Raw genomic sequence first — 7,508 nt, 5'->3', positions numbered from 1 at the left:
TTACGAATGAGAGAGATCGGCTTTGAGAGAAGAGAGAGACCGCACGGTTTGGAGAGAATTGAGGGGTGAATGGAGAAGAGAGGGGAAATCACTTACTTGCCTCGAAAGCTGTCGTGTAGTGGAAGAAAATTAATTCACTTGAATTCTTGAGGAAGCCAACGGTGAAGAGAGGGATGGGAAAGTCAATAGGCTTGTCTCACAAGCCAAGGGGCTGAATGGTTAGGATTAAACCTTGGGAGATATTTTCACCCACCTACACCCATCCAAGGGTTGAAAGGGTTTGGGTCACTTCTCAATTAAATAAAAGTAAAAGGCTTTAAAGAAAAAAATATTATAAAGTCTTAAAACATATCCTTAAATTATTTTTAATGACCTTCATAAAATAAAAGTACACACTCCTTAAAATAAATAATGAGATAATAAAATAATAAAAATCCTTATTTCAAAATATTGACTTAAAAATATTAGTAGATGAAGACCTACGTAGTAGGATTCGGGTATTACACAACTGGACACCAATTTTTGAGTTTTATGGATACCTACTCCGGATACAATCAAATCAGGACGAACAAGGCGGATAAGGAGAAGTTGCGTTCATAATCAACAGAGGACTCTACTGCTACCAGGTAATGCCTTTCGCGCTGAAGAATGCCGGAGCAACACATCAAAGGCTAGTCAACCAGATGTTCAAACACAAGAGTGGAAAGACTATAGAGGTATATGTAGACGATCTACTGATGAAAAGTAATGAAGCCGCCCAGCACCTAACAAATCTTAAAGAGTCATTCGCAGTATTGCGAAAGTACAAAATGAAATTGAACTCAGCCAAATGTGTGTTCGGGGTAAATTTAGGCAAATTCCTAGGATTCATAGTCTCACAAAGAGGAATAGAAACCAACACTCAGAAGATAGAAGTAATTTTGAAAATGGTGCCGCCCCAAACCATCAACGATACTTAACACCTATCAGGGAAAGTAAAGGCTTTGAACAGGTTCTTATAACATTCCATGAATAAATACCACCCATTTTTTCGAGTTTTAAAGTAGGTACACCCTTGGAACGAAGAGTGTGACCAAGCCTTTCAAGAACTGAAAAAATATTTAGCCAGCCCGCCCCTATTGAAGCAGCCTAATCAAGGGGATGTCTTGTACGTGTACTTAGCAGTATCCCCCCAAGTCGTACTAGCTGTCTTAGTGAAAGAAAAAGAAGGAACACAGGTGCCAGTATACTATACAAGCCAAGCCCTACGAGGTGTTGAAGTTAGATACCCGCGAATGGAAATGCTAGCATTCGCACTAGTAGTAGCCGCCAGAAGACTACGGCCGTACTTTCAGGCCCACCCAATAAAGGTTTCGACAGAAAATCCTCTCAGAAGAGTGTTACAAAAACCAGACTCCTCTAGGCGTTTAGGCGTTTGGTCGTATGGTCAATAGAGCTCAGAGAGTTTGAAAATCAGCTATTCCCTCAGAAACACCGTCAAGGGCTAAGCCCCATTAGATTTTGTGGCTGAGTTCAGCGAGTTCCCTACAGAGATCACAGCGCCACCATCAAGCCAACCCTGGACAGTCTTCATCGATGAGTCAGCATGTAGAGCAGGGGGCGACATAGGGGTACATATCATCACAGAAGCAAGACAAGACCATCATTATATGGCGATGCTCACCTTCAGGGTCGCCAATAACGAGGTAGAGTACGATGAGAGCAGTTATGGCTGACGCAAGCCACGTCTTTCCTAAAAAGAAAGGGTGGTGGTGCATGCCACCTAGCGTGGGCTATAGCCAGAAGAATGAAAAGAATGAATAAATGCTTACAGACTAGCGGGGTAAGTAATAAAAAAAGAAAAAGGAAAAAATGATTGTTTAATTTCCCATGTGCTAGCACAAAGGAAATTAGCGGGACAAGTGAAAGAGACATTTAGACCCTTGGCCCAAGCTCATCCATAAGTTCAAGAAGACTTATTGATAACTTAAAGCTAGGAGCCCCATAAGCAGAGGGCTCGTAACCACAACCATAAGATAACTCCAAAGAATTGGAGATGAGGCCCACAATTGGATATAATTATCTTGAATAAGATAACTCCTACAAAACAGGATGTATCTTCTCTAGTTAATAAGGGATCACGGGGGATAAGCACATGGGATTGGTGACCAGAGTTAATCTTCATCACATCACATCCTTCTATAAATAACTTGATAGAGGTAACAAACATTTCCACCTTCATTTTATATACATTTATCTTTATATTGTTACTGCCTTAAGTATCGGAGTTTATATAGGGCGACAAGCGCCATCTCTTCATTACTGCAGAGTCATCCGTACGGTTGGTGGTGTGAAATACATCCTTTACAGTAACAAAAACCATGTGCAAACAGTCTAGATAAATATATACCAAGGAATGACATTCATCAATTTTAGGCAAATGTAAAAACTCTCCATGAATAGCCTGCTCCAATGCATCTTCATGATCTTCAAACCACCTGCATAATTGATCATTTGCCTTCACAAAAGATCGACAACATATTAGCATCTAGATCATACATTATTTTTATCACACAATGAGATGGGCCATATTTAGTTTCTAAATGACAAAAGTAAGTAGTTTGATTACTTGAGCAACATATGTTGTCTGAGAGCTTGTAACATAATGACCTTCCTTCAAGTTTGGAGCTGCAAACAAAAAATTAGGTTTGAAGATTTTACTACTTAACCACTATACTTTGTTTCGGAGTATGTGACCCCCCATTTTGATAAGTGATAAGGTAGGTGATGTATGAGATCCCATACTACGCAGGAATGAGAAGTTATTGCTCTTTATAATGTTCTAATGGGCTCAAATTGTATCATTAACCAGTCATTTTGGAGTATAGGCTATGTGAATTGAGCCTTTCATTAGAACATTACAAATGGTATCATAACATGTCCCAGCCAGAAATGTGGGACTTGAATCGTGCCACCTACGATGGACTAGCCAGACGAGGACGTCGGAAATATAAATGGAAAGAATGTGATACCCCACTCGTATAAATGATAAGACTAGGTGATGTATGAGATCTCACATTGCTTGAAAATGAGAAGTTCTTACTCTTTATAATGTTCCAATAGAACTCCAATTATATTGTTGACTAGTTCTTTTAGAGTATCGTCCATGAAGTTTTTGGAAAACATGTATTATGATTCAGAAAATGATGAAATGTATTACCTTCTGCATGACCCTACTCCAAGAGAACCAGGAGTACTACTGCCAAGATCCCTTGATCACCCCACTCGTGACAATGGTCATTAGTCATGGTGAGTATACTATCACATTAGTTTAATCCATTTATTTTGAGCGCACCTTTAGATTTCGAGAATGAAATCTTTATTGAAGGAAGAGGATGTGATACCCCAAAATAAAACTAGATCAAAAGTATTCGTTTGATTTTTGGATATATTGATTTAATGTGAAAACATAGGAATTCCAATGGATTAAACTAGTTAGAGTTTCATTTCAAAAGCAAAGTTGATTTATGATCCTTAAAGAGAATCTGAGAATTCTTGAATTTAATTTAGGTACTTAGCATCATAATTAGATATAAAAAAATAAACAAAAAAAGAACATTGCACCATCAGTTTAGTTGGAATTTTACAAATTTATGATGCAATAAAAATTTTGTGATCTTCAGATGCCAAATGAACCAATGAATTAGTGCCATGTGTCATGCTTTGGGTTGCCACATCATTATCTGACAACTTCATTGTGGGTAACGCCCATTGTCAATGAAAAGAAGCATGAGAGAGATAGAGTTGGTAGTTTATATTCGTTGTTGACAAGAGCTTCATTTCTTCTCCTTCATTTTTGTGTTCTCCAAACCGAAAGTCTCTCATTTCTCTACTGACTCTCACGCCACTTATTCATACACAAAAATCACACCATCACACACTTATACTAGTGAAATCGAGATGTGAGAGAGTGCATTGAAGAGTTTGTCTCTTTGAGGATTTCTAAATTTCAGTTCGGTAAGTAGAACCTCCATTTCAGTTATGTTTTTAGATAGATAGATGTATTAAGTTGTGTTTTGATGTATATTTTGAGAGTTATATGTTGAACTTGAAGTATAGTGGAGGAATGTGAATTTTGGTGCAAGTGTGAAGCTCTTGTTGAATGTTTCGGTTTGATCTTTGTAAATATGGAATTTTTGTGGTTTGAATGTTATGTTTAGACTTAGATGAAGCTTGACGATGATTTGCATAACTTGGATATTAAGAGAATCGGTTTATTTTGAGAGAGTTTAGTTATATGCTCAAAGATGGTTGTTTTAAGTGTTTCGGTTTGACTAAGTATTGTCTAAATGGTTTTATTTCAAAGCACATTTCAGTTTTACATGGTTATTTGGACTCAATATTTGCAAGAACTAATTTTTGGACATGATCATGCTTAGAAACATAGGTTATTTTGTTGTTTTAAGCATCAAGTACACAATGGAAGCTAGAAATGCATATTAAGGACTCAGTTCATCATTGTGTAGTAAAGCTATCCAGATATAGTTTGAATACTTTGTTCATCATCCATGAAAGTCGTATGAGCATTGGTTAATCCAAACAACATCATCAAAAAATCAAAATGTCCATATTGCATTCTGAAAGCAATTTTTGAAACGTCCTGCTCTCTAATCTTCAACTGGTGATATCCTGACCTCAAATCTATCTTCGAGATCACTAAAGCTCCCTAGAGTACATCTATCAGGCCATCGATTTGAGGTAATGGATATTTATTTTTTTTCGTTACCTTATTCAACTCCCTATAATCAATGCACATCCTCATCGTATCGTCCTTCTTATTCACAAACAATATAGGTACACCCCAAGGTGAAGAGCAAGAGCGAATAAACCCTTTCTCTATCAACTCTTCTATTTGTACTTTCAACTCTTTCAGCTCGGTTGGAGCCATACAGTATGGTGCTTTATGCATTGGAGTCGTAGCAAGCTCCAATTCTCTTACAAATTCAGATATCAAAAAGCTCCCCTCATAATTCCTATGTATCTCTGGTTATATTTTATGATTTGTTAAAAAGTCTCTACCAATAGTATATATTTATTTCAGCTTTGAAGGTTTCATATGGTAAGCAAAAAGTTTGTAATTGAGCTTCTAACTTACTTATGGGATGTACTAATATGCCTTGTGATAAATGCTAATTTATTGATAAATGTCTATGCTTTGAATTTCTGTTTAATATCTAAAATGTTCATATTATGTTATAATGTCATCTCACATGAAGCATTAATAAATGTCATATAGTACAAGTCATGCATTATATATGTTTTTTCATGATCCAAACTAGGGTTGAGCTCTGACTCCGACGGAGTCGGAGTAGCGGAGTCGGAGCTAATTTTTTGCTCTGATTCCAACTCCAAATGGAGTCGGAGTCCGACTCCGATCGGAGCTCTGACCATCTATTGGACTATAAAAAAATAAAAATAAAAATAATACTTAAATAAATAATGTGGTCAATTTTTTTTGTTAAATAAATTATATGCAAAAATAAATTTGATCCATTAAGACTAATATGATCACCAAAACCCAAGTCCAAATCTGTAAAAAAAAAAAAAAACATAATACTGAAAAGAAAAAAAAAAGAAAAAAGCTTAAATACAATAATTTAAAAACTAAATAACATGTATGATGTAGCTATAAGTTATAACAGTCTCATTTATAACGTAATAACAACATTGACATAAATATTAAATGTTAATGTTACTCAAATGCCAATGGTCCATTGATCTGTGATCATGCCTGAAATGAAAATAGAAAGTTGCAATCACTAAATGAAAAAAAAAAATTGATAAAAAAAAACTGAAAACGGTAAAAGTATAATTTCATTCTTACCAAGAAATGGGGTTCTCTCAACTCCATCTCAACTCTCAAGGGGCGTCCGTCTCAGACTCTCAGTCATCGGCAATTATGTTAAGGGTGACAATTAGATCTATAAAATCATAAAAAGTAGAAGTTAGAAACAATAAAAATAATTAAATAATCATTTAAAAGCATATAAACTTACCCGATTCAAGCCTATAACTCTCGGCATCAACGCCAAAGATATCTAGTCCAATAGGCGTTTCACTTGTCTAATTCTGTGTGCAAACGAGGGCCTTCACAGTTGATGGTGACAATGAACTCCGATAAGCATCCAACATGCGACCTCCAGTGCTAAATGCTGACTCTGAGGCATCCGTAGTAACAAGAATGGCTAGCACATCTCGGGCTACACGGGAAAGGATTGGATACTTGGTGGAATTAACTTTCCACCAAGTTAACAGCTGAAATACATATCAGGTGCCTCGACAGCTTCCACAAAATATCGTTCAACCTCAGATGTACAATGCATAATATTCCTTGTTGACATGAGTTGATGATATTGCTGGATAATACGATGGCCTCTAACCCCTACAGATGGGTCAATATCACCTGAGGAAGCTGTCGACCCCGTCGGCCTCGAATGTGAAGAGCTACCAGCTACGGATTAAGGCTGACAACTATTGTTATAGTGATTATATAGGTCATCAATATCACTTTTTAACAGTCTAATAAACTCTGCAGCCTTCACTGTCCCGATGATGAAATTTACCCAAAATTCTAGAACAACCAGCTTATATCGGGGGTCAAAGATCACAGCCACAAATAACAATCTATTTATCTTCTCAATATTTCCCTAATATTTATCATATTTGGTTTTCATTCTCGTAGCCATAGCAGATAACAATCCACTAGAGTCAGTATAACTATTTTCCAAGTGGAAGTGAAGCTCCGAGAGCTCGCTGAAAAATGAGTTCGCAATCGTATATTTGGATCCAGATAACCACATGGTTATGTCATAAGAAATTCTTAAAAATTCAATAAAGTAGCTCACATTGGTCCAATCATGTGCGTCCGGCGCACCGAGCCCCTATCCTGCTAGCTCCAACAAAGCATACCTCAGGCCCCCATCCTTGACCTCCGTCCGCTCGAATGCTTTTTGGTACTTCTGTGCCACATCTAACATCATGAATATAGAGTTTCATCGAGTCAGAACGTCTAAGTATAACATACTAGAATATTCAATCTTAAGATCTTCTGCTATTGCTTTAAACTTGGCAAGCCTTTGAGGGGAACCCCTCACATATTGTACAATGTTGCGGACTCTGGTAATGGAATCATCAACTTCTTTTAACCCCTTAACAACTATGAGTTTAATGATATGAGCACAACATTGAACGTGAATAAACTCGTGGGCCTGAATGACATCATCTCTCACCGTCGTGTTCCGCTTAAACCAATCAATTACTGTTTCATTGGCACTAGCATTGTCAACTGTAATACACAGCACTTTTTGAATTCTCCAGTCCTTTAAACAATCATCCATCTTCGCCCCAATGGATGAACCTTTTATGATCCACAATATCTTTAAAACCAATAATTTTTTTATGCAAAATCCACTCACTGTCAATGTAGTGTGTTGTGATACACATGTAGCAAACGTTCTGTATGGAAGTCC

This window comes from Juglans microcarpa x Juglans regia, chromosome 6D (assembly GCF_004785595.1).
Source record: "Juglans microcarpa x Juglans regia isolate MS1-56 chromosome 6D, Jm3101_v1.0, whole genome shotgun sequence".
Taxonomy (NCBI): domain Eukaryota; kingdom Viridiplantae; phylum Streptophyta; class Magnoliopsida; order Fagales; family Juglandaceae; genus Juglans; species Juglans microcarpa x Juglans regia.
The sequence above is the reverse complement of the archived record's forward strand: the minus strand, read 5'-3'. Positions refer to the sequence as shown.